This window comes from Perissodus microlepis, chromosome 20 (assembly GCF_051167445.1).
Source record: "Perissodus microlepis isolate ML-2025 ecotype Zambia chromosome 20, ASM5116744v1, whole genome shotgun sequence".
NCBI classification, from domain to species: Eukaryota; Metazoa; Chordata; class Actinopteri; order Cichliformes; family Cichlidae; genus Perissodus; species Perissodus microlepis.
In genome coordinates, this window is record NC_140480.1 from 16060431 (window position 1) to 16072983 (window position 12553).

At 38.9% G+C, this 12553-nt stretch overlaps 1 protein-coding gene across 1 annotated transcript in view; it reads left to right on the forward strand.

Moving 5' to 3' along the window:
* The first annotated feature begins 7986 nt into the window (after positions 1 to 7986).
* Positions 7987 to 12553, forward strand: part of sdcbp2 (syndecan binding protein (syntenin) 2) — a 29449-nt gene continuing 24882 nt past the window's right edge. Inside the window, exon 1 of the mRNA XM_084918036.1 lies at positions 7987 to 8140. The gene's annotated coding sequence lies outside the window, so the exon portion shown is untranslated. The remainder of the gene's footprint in view (positions 8141 to 12553) is intronic.

Consider the following 12553-nt stretch of genomic DNA (forward strand, 5'->3'; position numbering starts at 1 on the left):
CACAAAATGTTATTGATCAGTTGCAATGATGGTCTTAGAACAGTATTAATCAAGATATTGTTAGAATAACACCAACACGGGGATAGCAGACTGTTAGCGGGACATCCATTTGGTAATTCCTCTGGCACGTTTGTCCTTCTTATTAAAGTCAGCTGCTGAGAGCTCACACTGTTCTCTGTGTACAAATCAGTCTGACTCGCCAGATGTTTGGATCCATATTTGACTATTAAGCACATTTTGGCTATGATGTTTGGTCTTCTGTAAAGTGTTAGCTACCTTTGTATATGGAATATGGAATATGCAAAGGAATAGAGACACACTTCAGTCTTTATGGACCTTTTGTTGTACTAACACCATTATTTAACATACAGTGTTAACTAGTATTCATAAATGTTTACTGCTATCAGCTTGTAAAATCCTATCTGTTGTTAAAATACCCTTCTTTATTTCTTTCTGCAGATTTGTTTGTAATAAAAACATTTTTAAATAGAAATGTGCAAACTTACATTTCAGCTGGGAGAAAAGTTGGACCAGCTTGAACTGAGACAAGAGATAATTTGAGCAAACTTCATTTAAACTATAAAAGTTTTTTTCCACTTATCATTGTTAACTGTTTGAAGATTGTGTCAAATAAATGACAACATGAAGCTTCATGTTTGACCAGCACTTTTTTAAGAAGTTGTGCAACTTGTTACTAAAATGTTTTCTTTTTATGTTGCGCCCCCTTATTTTTATTTATTTATTTATCTTAGTTTTTACAGTGCACAGTGGTCTAGCCAGATAAAAAGACAGCCTCATGGCACTGTGATGTTAAGCTCCACTGATCTCCCCTACACCCCTCTGATGCACATTTGCTTTGTGCTTAAAATATGGCACTCATTAAATTATACATTCTACCCTTCCCATGCATCACTTTAGGTATAAATTCAAATGGTTATTATCTCTTAGCATAAGCACATTTGCAATACTAATCTATCATCGAATTCCCAGGGCCTCCATCTGTACCAGCTGAGAGGCTGCCAACAAGGACAAACCAGTCAATAAAAAATCATAAACATTTTAGTGCATTGTTTTATCTTTGCAGTGCCCCAAGTACAAATATGGGCTGTGTTTAAGTACTGAAGAGGACCTTCATTCTGACTTTTGTATTCTGAAATATTTGTGATGCATAGTTATGAACACAGGAAGCAGAAGTGAGATGACTTCCTACTCAAAGGTTGTTCACACATGTTGCTAATGATTTTATTTAGCCAGTACAGTAGTGATTAATATACAAGTGCAATATACATTATGTACACCATAGATTTATTCATGTAATAAGTGTAGACACTTCTGAGAACCTGTGTTTTAACCTATGGCATAACCTGATCTGTACCTCCAGCGCAGAAAGCCAGTCAAAAATAATAACAAACTGTGCATTCATTACACGCTGTTGAGGACATTGTACTGTGATGTTTGATGTGTGTTGGCTCTCCTGCAAGCAGTAATAAATAGCTTGACCACAGCTCTTTCCGTGTTGCAGACTTTGTTTTTTTTCTTACAAAATTCCACGACAGTGGACACACATTTTTCCCATACCTAAGGACTCTCCAGCTAACACTTCAGTGAAAAAACTTGGGTAAGACACTGAAACTAGACAAGACTAGCAGATTAGAGCAGCCAAAGATTGAACCACCAACCTTCCAATTAGAAGAAGCCCTGCGCTACCTCCTAAGCCACAGGTTCCACCAGTCACAGGGTGCTCCAGTTAGCATTTAATTGGAAAGTTGAATTAAAGAAGAAAATGTGGTACAGTAGGAACATTATTGACAGGGCCCACCAGTAAAGTCCCTGTGCTCCCTCAGCTGAATTCTACTGATACACTTACACTAATTCATGCAGTATGGTAATGAAAAATTGAAATACCCATATCACTGTTAAAGTACTGCAATGCAAGCTCAATTTAATTATTTAGTTCACAGTAGTTTAGTGCTTCTGCAGCATAAATGGGAACCAGCATGAATGAGGGGGACACTGAATGGATGGGCCTGTGCAGGTCAGTCTTTGAGAAGTACTCACCATGAATCTTTCAAACTAAAAAGAGGTCATCTACACATCAGTTTGTGCATTTAGTTTTAAAGCATGGCCCTATTGGAAAACTGCAAAATAAATGGAAACGTGTTGATGATATTGTCTGCTTACAGTCAAATGTTCAAGATTGTGATGATTTCATTGAGCCAGAGAAAATGTCTCCCCATTTGTCAGTTGGTTTGCTTCTAGAATCTAAGACATATAGTTTTGCACATTTATAACTATGGTTACATTCCTCTGAGTGTACAGTGTATGCCTTTGTAAATATGCATAGCATTTGCTAATTATTTATTTCATCATCGTCATCATCATCATCATCATCATCATCGTTTATTTATATAGCACTTTAAAAACGCACCAGGCAGACCAAAGTGCTGAACAACACAAAAACAAAGAAAAGCAAAACATAGTATAAAATAATAGGAGGGATGTCGGTTTCCCGCACAGTTAAAAGCCAGGGAATAAAAATAGGTTTTCAATCTGGACTTAAAGACCTGCACTGAAGACGCTTGTCTAATATGAAGGGGAAGGTTGTTCCAAAGCTTCGGAGCCGCAATTGAGAAAGCTCGATCTCCTCTGAGTTTCAGCTGCGACTTAGGGACTGGCAACAGCAATTGATCAGCTGAACGGAGCAAGCGAGTAGGAACATGAGGCTTCAACAAATCGGATAAATAAACAGGGGCCAGAACGTTTAAAGATTTAAAAACCAATAAAAGGACTTTAAAACGGATCCTAAAAACAATAGGAAGCCAATGTAGTGAAGCCAGAACCGGAGTGATGCGGTCAAATTTCCTTCTACCAGTTAAAAAAACGTGCCGCCGCATTTTGCACTAATTGCAAGCGTGACAGGGTGCCCAACCCAACCCCAATTAAAAGGGAATTGCAATAGTCCAGACGTGAGGTAATAAAGGCATGAATAAGAGTTTCCAAACTGCGTTTGGAAAGGAAAGGCTGGACCTTCGGTTGGTGTCTGAGGTGATAAAAAGCCGATTTTACCATCCCATTTACATGACCATCAAAGGTAAGTGCGGAATCAAAATTCACACCAAGATTTACGATTGAAATTTTCAGATATGAGCATCTGGAGAAACAATAGAGCAATGCGGGCCAAATAAAATTGCTCCCGTTTTATGATCATTCAAATTTAAAAAGTTATTTGCCATCCACACTTTAACTTCACTGAGACAGTCAAGTAAAGATTGACAGGGAGAAGTAACCAGGTGGTTAAAAGGTAAATAAAACTGACAATCATCAGCATACAAGTGAAAAGATACTTTATGTTTTCGAAATATCGCACCAAGAGGGAGTAAATACAGCGAAAAGAGTAATGGCCCAAGGATAGATCCCTGGGGCACACCCCAATGCAGAGGAGCCACAGAAGATGCAGCTAACCCCAGCTTAACACAAAAACCTCTGTCAGAAAGGTATGACTTTATCCATATCCAGTTAAATATATCTTATAGGAGACACACACAGTGATATTTGAGAAGTGAAATGAAGTTTATTGGATTTACAGAAAGTGTGCAATAATTGTTTAAACAAAATCAGGCAGGTGCATAAATTTGGGCACTGTTGTCATTTTATTGATTCCAAAACCTTTAGAACTAATTATTGGAACTCAAATTGGCTTGGTAAGCTCAGTGACCCCTGACCTACATACACAGGTGAATCCAATAATGAGATAATTTAATTGTAAGTTTCCCTCCTCTTTTAATTTTCTCTGAAGAGTAGCAACATGGGGGTCTCAAAACAACTCTCAAGTGACCTGAAGACAAAGATTGTTCACCATCATGATTTAGGGGAAGGAAACAGACAGCTGTCTCAGAGATTTAAGCTGTCTGTTTCCACAGTTAGGAACATATTGAGAAAATGGAAGACCACAGGCTCAGTTCAAGTTAAGGCTCGAAGTGGCAGACCAAGAAAAATCTCGGATAGACCGAAGCGACGAATGGTGAGAAGAGTCAGAGTCAACCCACAGACCAGCACCAAAGACCTACAACATCATCTTGCAGCAGATGGAGTCACTGTGCATCCTTCAACCATTCGGCGCACTTTACACAAGGAGATGCTGCATGCGAGAGTGATGCAGAGGAAGCCTTTTCTCTGCCCACAGCACAAACAGAGCCGCTTGAGGTATGCTAAAGCAGCGGTCCCCAACCCCCAGGCCTCGGACCGGTACCGGTCCGTGAGTCGTTTGGTACCGGGCCGCGAGAGTTGAGGCTCAGGTGTGAAATGTATAGTTTTCAGGGTTTTTATCAGTTTTCAGCATTATTTTGTTATCGTTTTTATCGTTTACTCGGTTTTCCTGGGTCTTTTCACGTGTGTTATGAATAAATTTTCTTTTTTTCGGTACCGGTACTAGTTTCATTTTGTTGTATTTATCCGCGACACTTTAAAGGCCGGTCCGTGAAAATATTGTCGGGCATAAACCGGTCCGTGGCGCAAAAAAGGTTGGGGACCGCTGTGCTAAAGTACATTTGGACAAGCCAGCTTCATTCTGGAATAAGGTGCTGTGGACTGATGAAACTAAAATTTAGTTATTTGGGCATAACAAGGGGCGTTATGCATGGAGGAAAAAGAACACAGCATTCCAAGAAAAACACCTGCTACCTACAGTAAAATATGGTGGTGGTTCCATCATGCTGTGGGACTGTGTGGCCAGTGCAGGGACTGGGAATCTTGTCAAAGTTGAGGGACACATGGATTCCACTCAGTATCAGCAGATTCTGGAGACCAATGTCCAGGAATCAGTGACAAAGCTGAAGCTGCGCCGGGGCTGGATATTTCAACAAGACAACGACCCGAAAAACTGCTCAAAATCCACTAAGGCATTCATGCAGAGGAACAAGTACAACGTTCTGGAACGGCCATCTCAGTCCACAGATCTGAATATCATTGAAAATCTGTGGTGTGAGTTAAAGAGAGCTGTCCATGCTCGGAAGCCATCAAACCTGAATGAACTAGAGATGTTTTATAAAGAGGAATGGTCCAAAATACCTTCAACCACAATCCAGACTCTCATTGGAACCTACAGGAAGCGTTTAGAGGCTGTAATTTCTGTAAAAGGCTGATCTACTAAATCTTGATTTCATTTCTTTTTTTGTGGTGCCCAAATTTATGCACCTGCCTGATTTTGTTTAAACAATTATTGCACACTTTCTATGAATCCAATAAATTTCATTTCACTTCTCAAATATCACTGTGTGTGTCTCCTATATGATATATTTAACTGACATTTTTTATTGTAACAACCAATGATTTATATAGGAAAATAATAACTATTAATAAGGTTGCCCAAACTTGTGCATCCCACTGTACATCCATCTCTGCAGCACTCCATTAATCAGGCCTATATGGTAACCCAACCACAATCATAAGAAAGGCTGCTGATTTGACAGTTGTTGATCATCAACAACCTCCACAAATTGGGTAGGCCATTGAAGGACCTTCAGGACTGGCTCTTACATAGTGCTTTTCTACTCTGCGTAAGCCATCAAAGCACTTCATTAACATTAATCACACACATTTTTCCTATACCTAAGTGCTCTCCATCTAACACGTCAATGGAACAACTTGGGTAAGATACTGAAACTGCAACTCCTTGGAGACTAGAGCAGCCAGAGATTGAACCACCAACCTTCCAATTAGAGGATGACCCGTGTTGCACACTTGGATTAAAATGAATTGAAACCAGTGTGGCTTTGTGAGTTCGCCTTTACTGTATCTGCAAATATATATATTGACATAGCACAACGTTACACACTTTTGCAGTCTCACACAACTCTTATAGGCGCACTGCCTTATGGTTAGTCTTTAAACTCAAATCACTAATATTTCTTACAGTGCAACAATGAAATAAACATAAACAAAAGATAGTGTGATCCACCAGTCTATATCTGCTGTGATTACAGCCTGGTACAGGTATAAATCCACAAAAGCGCCACGAGGTTCCCGCACAAACTAATGAATCAGATCTAGCTGCTAATCGTTAGCGTCACGGCTAATTCACATCGCTACCAATAACTTATATACTAATGACACATAGTGGGGATCAACGGCCAACTTTCCCACATTCTCTGCAACCCCGTGGACTCATCTGTAGATACATTTTAAGTTATTTACCAGCTTGTATCTGCTTACCTGCAAATATATATATTGACATAGCACAACGTTACACACTTTTGCAGTCTCACACAACTCTACAGGCGCACTGCCTTATGGTTAGTGGCTGGGCTTATTTACTCCCGCTAGAGCTGCTCATTTTAGGGGATACTCCCTCTTGTGGTGTAACGGAGGAATAACTACCCTTCCTGCACTATGTCATTTTTGGAGACTGGGGCACACATTATTTTACCACAATCAAAGAAAATACATATTTGAACAATCAGACCATTTAACTAACTATAATATTGTAACTAAAGATTATTGGGGGGTGCCCTGTTTTGTCCATAATGTCTTTCTTGTCCTTACACCTGTATTACCTCCTAAGCCACAGGTCCCAGCTTTGAATTTAGTTCCAAACAAAAATAAAACAAAATGATGAAAAGAAGATTGGACTCTTTGCCCTTAATACCAATCATGTCTGGAGGAAACAGGCACTGCTCATCACCTGACCAATACCATCCCTAAAATAAAGCATGGTGGTAGCAGCACCAAGCAGTGGGGATATTTTTCTTCAGCAGGAATTAGAAGACTAGTTGGGTTTGATTTGGGAATTTATAGAGACATGCTTGATGATAATCTGCTCCAGAGTGCTCTGGATGTCAGACTTGGTCAAAGGACAAAAACCCAAAGCACACAGCCAAGATAACAAAGCAGTGGCTTCAGCACTCTGTGAATATCCTTGAGTGTTCCAGCCAGAGCCCAGACTTAAAACCTTTGCAGAGATCTTAAAATGGCTGTGCACTGACACTCCCCATCCAACCGAGGTCTTCAAAGTCAGCTTAATAATAATTAGTTCAAAATTCAACAAAAGTGCCTTATAACTTAGAAACTATGATTCTTACAGCATATGATTCTTAAAGCATGTTGTGTATTGTCAATATGTAGAACATACTGTATAGAAGTTTAAAACATCATTGTCACATTTGACCTCTGACCTCTCCTTAACATGGATACATTGACAGCAAGAATGACAGATAGAATTTTAAATTCTACAAATGATATTTTAAGTGTCCAAAAAGGACTGGATTGATTATGATGTAGAACACAGAGTGTGTTTAAAACTGCTGAGTCATAAAGCCTCTTGCAAACCAGGTGATTTCTTTATTTGATATATCCTGCTGACTACAGGCTATTTACAGACATAAGCAAAGATATCAGACATAAAAAACACATAGAAACATTGGAAAATCACTTTTTTTGGCTGATGATTACTGTTTGGCCCTCCCTCACTTTGTACTCTGGTAGCAATAAGTCTGAGTCTGACTCCTCTTCTACAACTATGAGTAAAGTCCTTCCTTCCTCACTTAGCCCTCAGCTTACTTAAATATTGACATGGGTGGATGTATTAGTAAGACTTGCTGTCCACTACAAAGGACACTGAGTGAACGTTTAGTTTTGAAAGAAATGCCTGTAACCTGAAGTTAAGAGTGTCATACTGAAGAAGCAGTTTGCAACATAATCACTTAACCTCCTTTTTCCCCATGAGCCGCTCTGAAAACAAAGTCCATGTTGTCTTTTAGCTTAACCCAGCATGTCCTCTTCACAGTACAGTAGGATTCATTTATACTGAATTGCGCTTGAGTTAAAAGTCTCATGCTCCCCGAAGAGAACAAAAATGAACTGTTGTCTTATCATTAATTACCGATGATCACAATGTTTTCGTATAATTATGGTCCTGGTGAGTTAATATTCATGTGACCGATACTGGGCGTGGCTTACAACGTCAATACTGATTGACGTGGTTGGCACGACCAGGAAGCCAGGAGTGACATCACTTTCCAGAAGTCCCCTTCAGGTTTGATCGGCGGAGAGCCACAGCGAAGCAGAGGCAAGAAAGATAAAGGCGTTCGCTGCTATCTGAAATTCAGGAGCGTTTAAGCTGACTTTTCAACCAAAATTTTAAAAGGTAAGACGGCATTTACCAAATTGTTGTAGCAAAGCCTTCCTAGTATTAACTGTTACATCCTGACTTCGTGTACCTTACAAGCTAACGTCGTTACGGCTAGCTCTCTGCGTTCCTGCTGTTTATGTCGGAACAAAGGGGTTCTGCTTCTCGGCTCCTCCGCTGCTTTTCTCTTGATATGCACACCTCCCAGTGTGTTCTCATTTCAGCTATTTTTTTTTAGCAGCGTTATGACTGCCCAAAATGTACCCGTCGTCTTAAAGCACCTCATTAATATTTAATGGCTGTGCGGTAAGGTTAGCTAACGGTTATTCGCAACACTTTAGTGTCGTAAAACTTAATGATTGTCATATGATTTAGACGCAACTGAACGACCTCATTAAAGTCATAAAGACGCTTAGCCATTATTAGAGTATTATGGCAATGGCGAACCTGATATTACCGACCAGTCGTCTGAAAAATGCAGTTCCTGTGTTGTTATAGCGTTAAAACAACAGCCTAGAGCATAACGGTATGCTAGCTATCTTAAGTCCTGTAATGTAACGTGGTACAGATAAATAGGGAACATTAGCAAGGGTGTGGGCTTTTTTTTTTTTTTTTTTTTAACCTTTTCAGTCCTTCTCCCTCCCTCTTTCGTTTTCCCAGCCATGTCAGTAGACCGGAATAAGCTGCCAGGAAGACCACATTCTTAGATCGAACCAATTCGTTCAGGCTTACTGAAGTTGGCCTTTTCTTTTCTTTCCACTATCCATCCAAGCTTTTTGCTTCGCTGGCTCCATATTATCAGGCTGAATAGAAGTGATGAAAAGTGCTTTAATTCAGTATTTTAGTTTTTGGGGAACTTGGACTTTGCTTGCACTCTTCTATTCGATCCTGCTTCACACTCCCAGGACAGAGTTATTGTTGTCTATTTTGTCTGTTTTTGTTTTAATTTCTTTTCTTTTTAAATATTTGTCTTAGTTTCCACAGTGGGTCTGCTCTTTAGTTTTGTGCTCTTTTTTTTAATTTTTTTTTTTTTTTAAATATACTTTTACTAGTATTGTATTAGTTTAGTTTTTATTCATAATAAGTGAAGGGTTGAGGGAGCATATTTATCAAGTGCAAGTCATAACAAATATATAAGGTATAACAATAATATAAATGTAAAATAATGTAAAAGATGGCTGCTGCTACTGTAAAGCCACCTACTGTCATGCTTAGTCATTCTGTAAAGAATACGCTGCTTTATCCAACTTCTTGATTAATTTGGGGACCATAATTTCCAAAATAAACATTGTATTTTATTCAAAACTAGCAATATAGAACATGGATTCAGGAAATAGGAAAGTGTTTATTGAGGTCATGGATTAGGTCAGCAGTACGGTTATTTTCCATGGACTAGATCGACCATCGACTAGATGTCTGTTTTTATTGTGAGGAATCTCCCCCTGCAGACGATTAGAGACATTTCAGGTCTCAGGCACTCCTGATTTGGCTTCACTTTTCAGACTTCAAAGGTACAGCTGTTTTTTATATGCAGTCTGTGTACAATACATACAACCTTTGACTTTCAGTTATGACCAGTTTCAAAAAACATAGTTAGTTTTACATGCCCACAAGTTAATAATAAAAGACAAATTACTTAAAATTAAACTTTTTTTTATTACCTGCTTGTAGTTGTGTTTTTTGTGAACTATAATAAGCTTTGTTCCTGGCCATGTCTTATTCTAGTGTATGCAGATAAAGATTTGCTTTAAAGTCATGTGATATGGACTTTTTGTGTTGTGTAAGTTTTCTTTGAAATGGTTGCCTAGTCACAGCCCTGTAGGTTTCAGATGAATGTCTGAGCTATTTCCCCTTTGGCTTTTTTTCCCACAGGGTTTCTTTATTTCGAAATTATCTTAAGATCCCAAAAAAGCAGAGTCAAAAAAAGAAAGAAGTTTTGTGAATTGTGAAACTTTCACAATACAGGCTGGGGAAATGCTCCTCACAAGGGTTATAATCTAACAATCTTAGATTATAACCAGCCACAGACAACCTGCAGTATAAATGCTTTTACTTTAGCGCATTTAGCTGATGAAATTTCCAGTGCTTGGTGCTTTTGATGGAGTAAAGGATCAGGATGGAAATATCAGCTGCCCACTTCTTTTAAGCTGCAGATGCAGAAGTGAGTCAAGGATGGGATTGTGTCATGGCAAAAGTTGGTCAGACTCTCCTTTTTTCCCCCACGGTTACTCCCTTATACCTAAAACCTGCAGATATGAAGGAGGGATATAAGGAGAGCAAACAAACAGAACTGAAAAGTAAACAGTAGAAGGTACAAGAATGTGCCTCTGTATCCACTGGCACAATGATGCACTTGTATGTGAGGACTGGGAGGAAGAGAATAGAGTATTGGCTGGAGTAGCTGAGAGAGTGAGATGTTATTGTGGTCAAGTGATTTGCTTACTTTACGGGCTGAGTTCAAGTTTTATTCACTGGTGTTAAGCTCAGTGTCTGACTGCATGTCTTGCCACAGGATTGTGATATATTGCACATATTAGTACAATAATTTGGTAATGCATCATACAGCGAGTTACAAAGCATTTACCATGTAATGTTTGGTATTTAAAAATACTCAAAATACATTTTACATTTACAAGTATTTTAGGTACTGCAAAGTAGTTTCAGGTACTGAAAATGTAATCCTTATTTCAGAAGAATCATATGACATATGGACATTACACCACAAGTCATGTGCTGTATTACGAGTTGCTAACAACAGGTTTTTTTTTTGATTGGCTATATTTGCCTCAGTATGTGGATAAGCTTTCTTTGGGAAGTTGTTTGTGATAGGTGCATTAGCAGGATGGAGAGCAAGTCATTATTTTTTAACTTGACTCCATTTAGTTTTTCCATTTTGTTGTCTTTCTTGCTGAACTCTGTCATTCAGCTTCAGTTTTGGTCCTAGTTGTCCTTTATCCTCCTCACCAATTTCCTGTTTTGTTTTGATAAATATGTGTCCAGATGTCTTGTGATCATGACACGCAGTTAGCTGTCATGGTGTGACAACTGAGCTCGTAGAGAAGTAGAAAGTCCAGAGTTTGTTTAACATTAGCACTGCTAGCACCAATAGCCTTGGGTTTTTCCATGCTAACGTCTACATCCCAGTGCAGAATATGGTTGCACGTCTCTTCAAATGCTTGGTTATTTTCCAGTTTATTCTGACAAAGCCTACATAGAGTCGCTCTTTTTTATTTATTTTTTTATTAATTCATTTTCGTTTAACGTCAAAGGTTTGCAGAACAGCACTGCTTAGCACAGCTGTCATATATTTACTTTCCTCTTTGCTCATTTACAGCTCACATTCATAAAGAGCAAGAGAGAGAGATAAGGGTGCCTCGATCTGCAGCCCCAGGTAGTGAATGTTGGCCTTTTAATATCAATGAACCATTAACTGCCATTGCACATTAATAAAATAAAAATAATTTATAGAGCCAGATAGTGTTTTGGTAGTTGAGAGCAGTGGGTATTTAGTAAAAAAAATGTATTCATGTTATGGAAACCAAGAAATCTTCATTAGGAAAAAAAAACAAAATTCTGTTGAAGTCTTTGAGCTCTTCAACACATTACAGTCTTTCAGCTGAATTAGAATGTATTTTTATTGCCAGGAGGGGCATTGACGCACACCACTGCTTTTATGAATACAATTATAAACTGTAATATATTTATCATTTGTAGCAGTAAATAATCAATAGTGAGCTGCCTCTCCAGTCAGTTATTCATCCTGTCCATGGACGCAGACTCCAAGATCTTGAATTGCAGGTTCAAGAGCGTGAACTCAGTGTGGCGGCACCTGAACCAGTTCTCCAGCTGCTGGAGGTTCTGATCACCGTGGTTGTCTAACTTGCAGCGGGTTTCCAGAGTATAACAAGGATTACTGTCACCAGCTGCTGTCGACAGCAGTACAGTTGAAGTACGTCTTACTACAGGATGACGGATTCTCCAAAGATAAATTATCTAATAGGTGGTCATGACAGTGACCTCATCAGCTTGCTGCTGGGGGAGATACAAGACTGGAATTGTAAAAGTACAACTACTTTTGAAAAGGTGTCCAGTGCAAGATTTATGTCACAAGAGATAAACACCTTTCATTCCTGTCAGTAAATGCCATCTTAGTGTTGATGTCATAAACAAGACTGTTTCCATTATGTAATGGTACATATTTGATAATATCCGTGATACATAAATAGCTACCAAACTAAAAAGAAAAAGATCATCATGTTGTACATCCATGAAAGTCTTTGAAAGCCTCTCATGAAATACAGTAACAATTAAAAAAGTACTTTTCACAAAGTAGTTGGGTATATGCCACGAGTGCCCTCTGTGTGTGAGTGCATGATTGTCTGTGATGGGTGTAGCTGGAAAATGAAGAGGTTTAAAAAGTTCATCCATTGC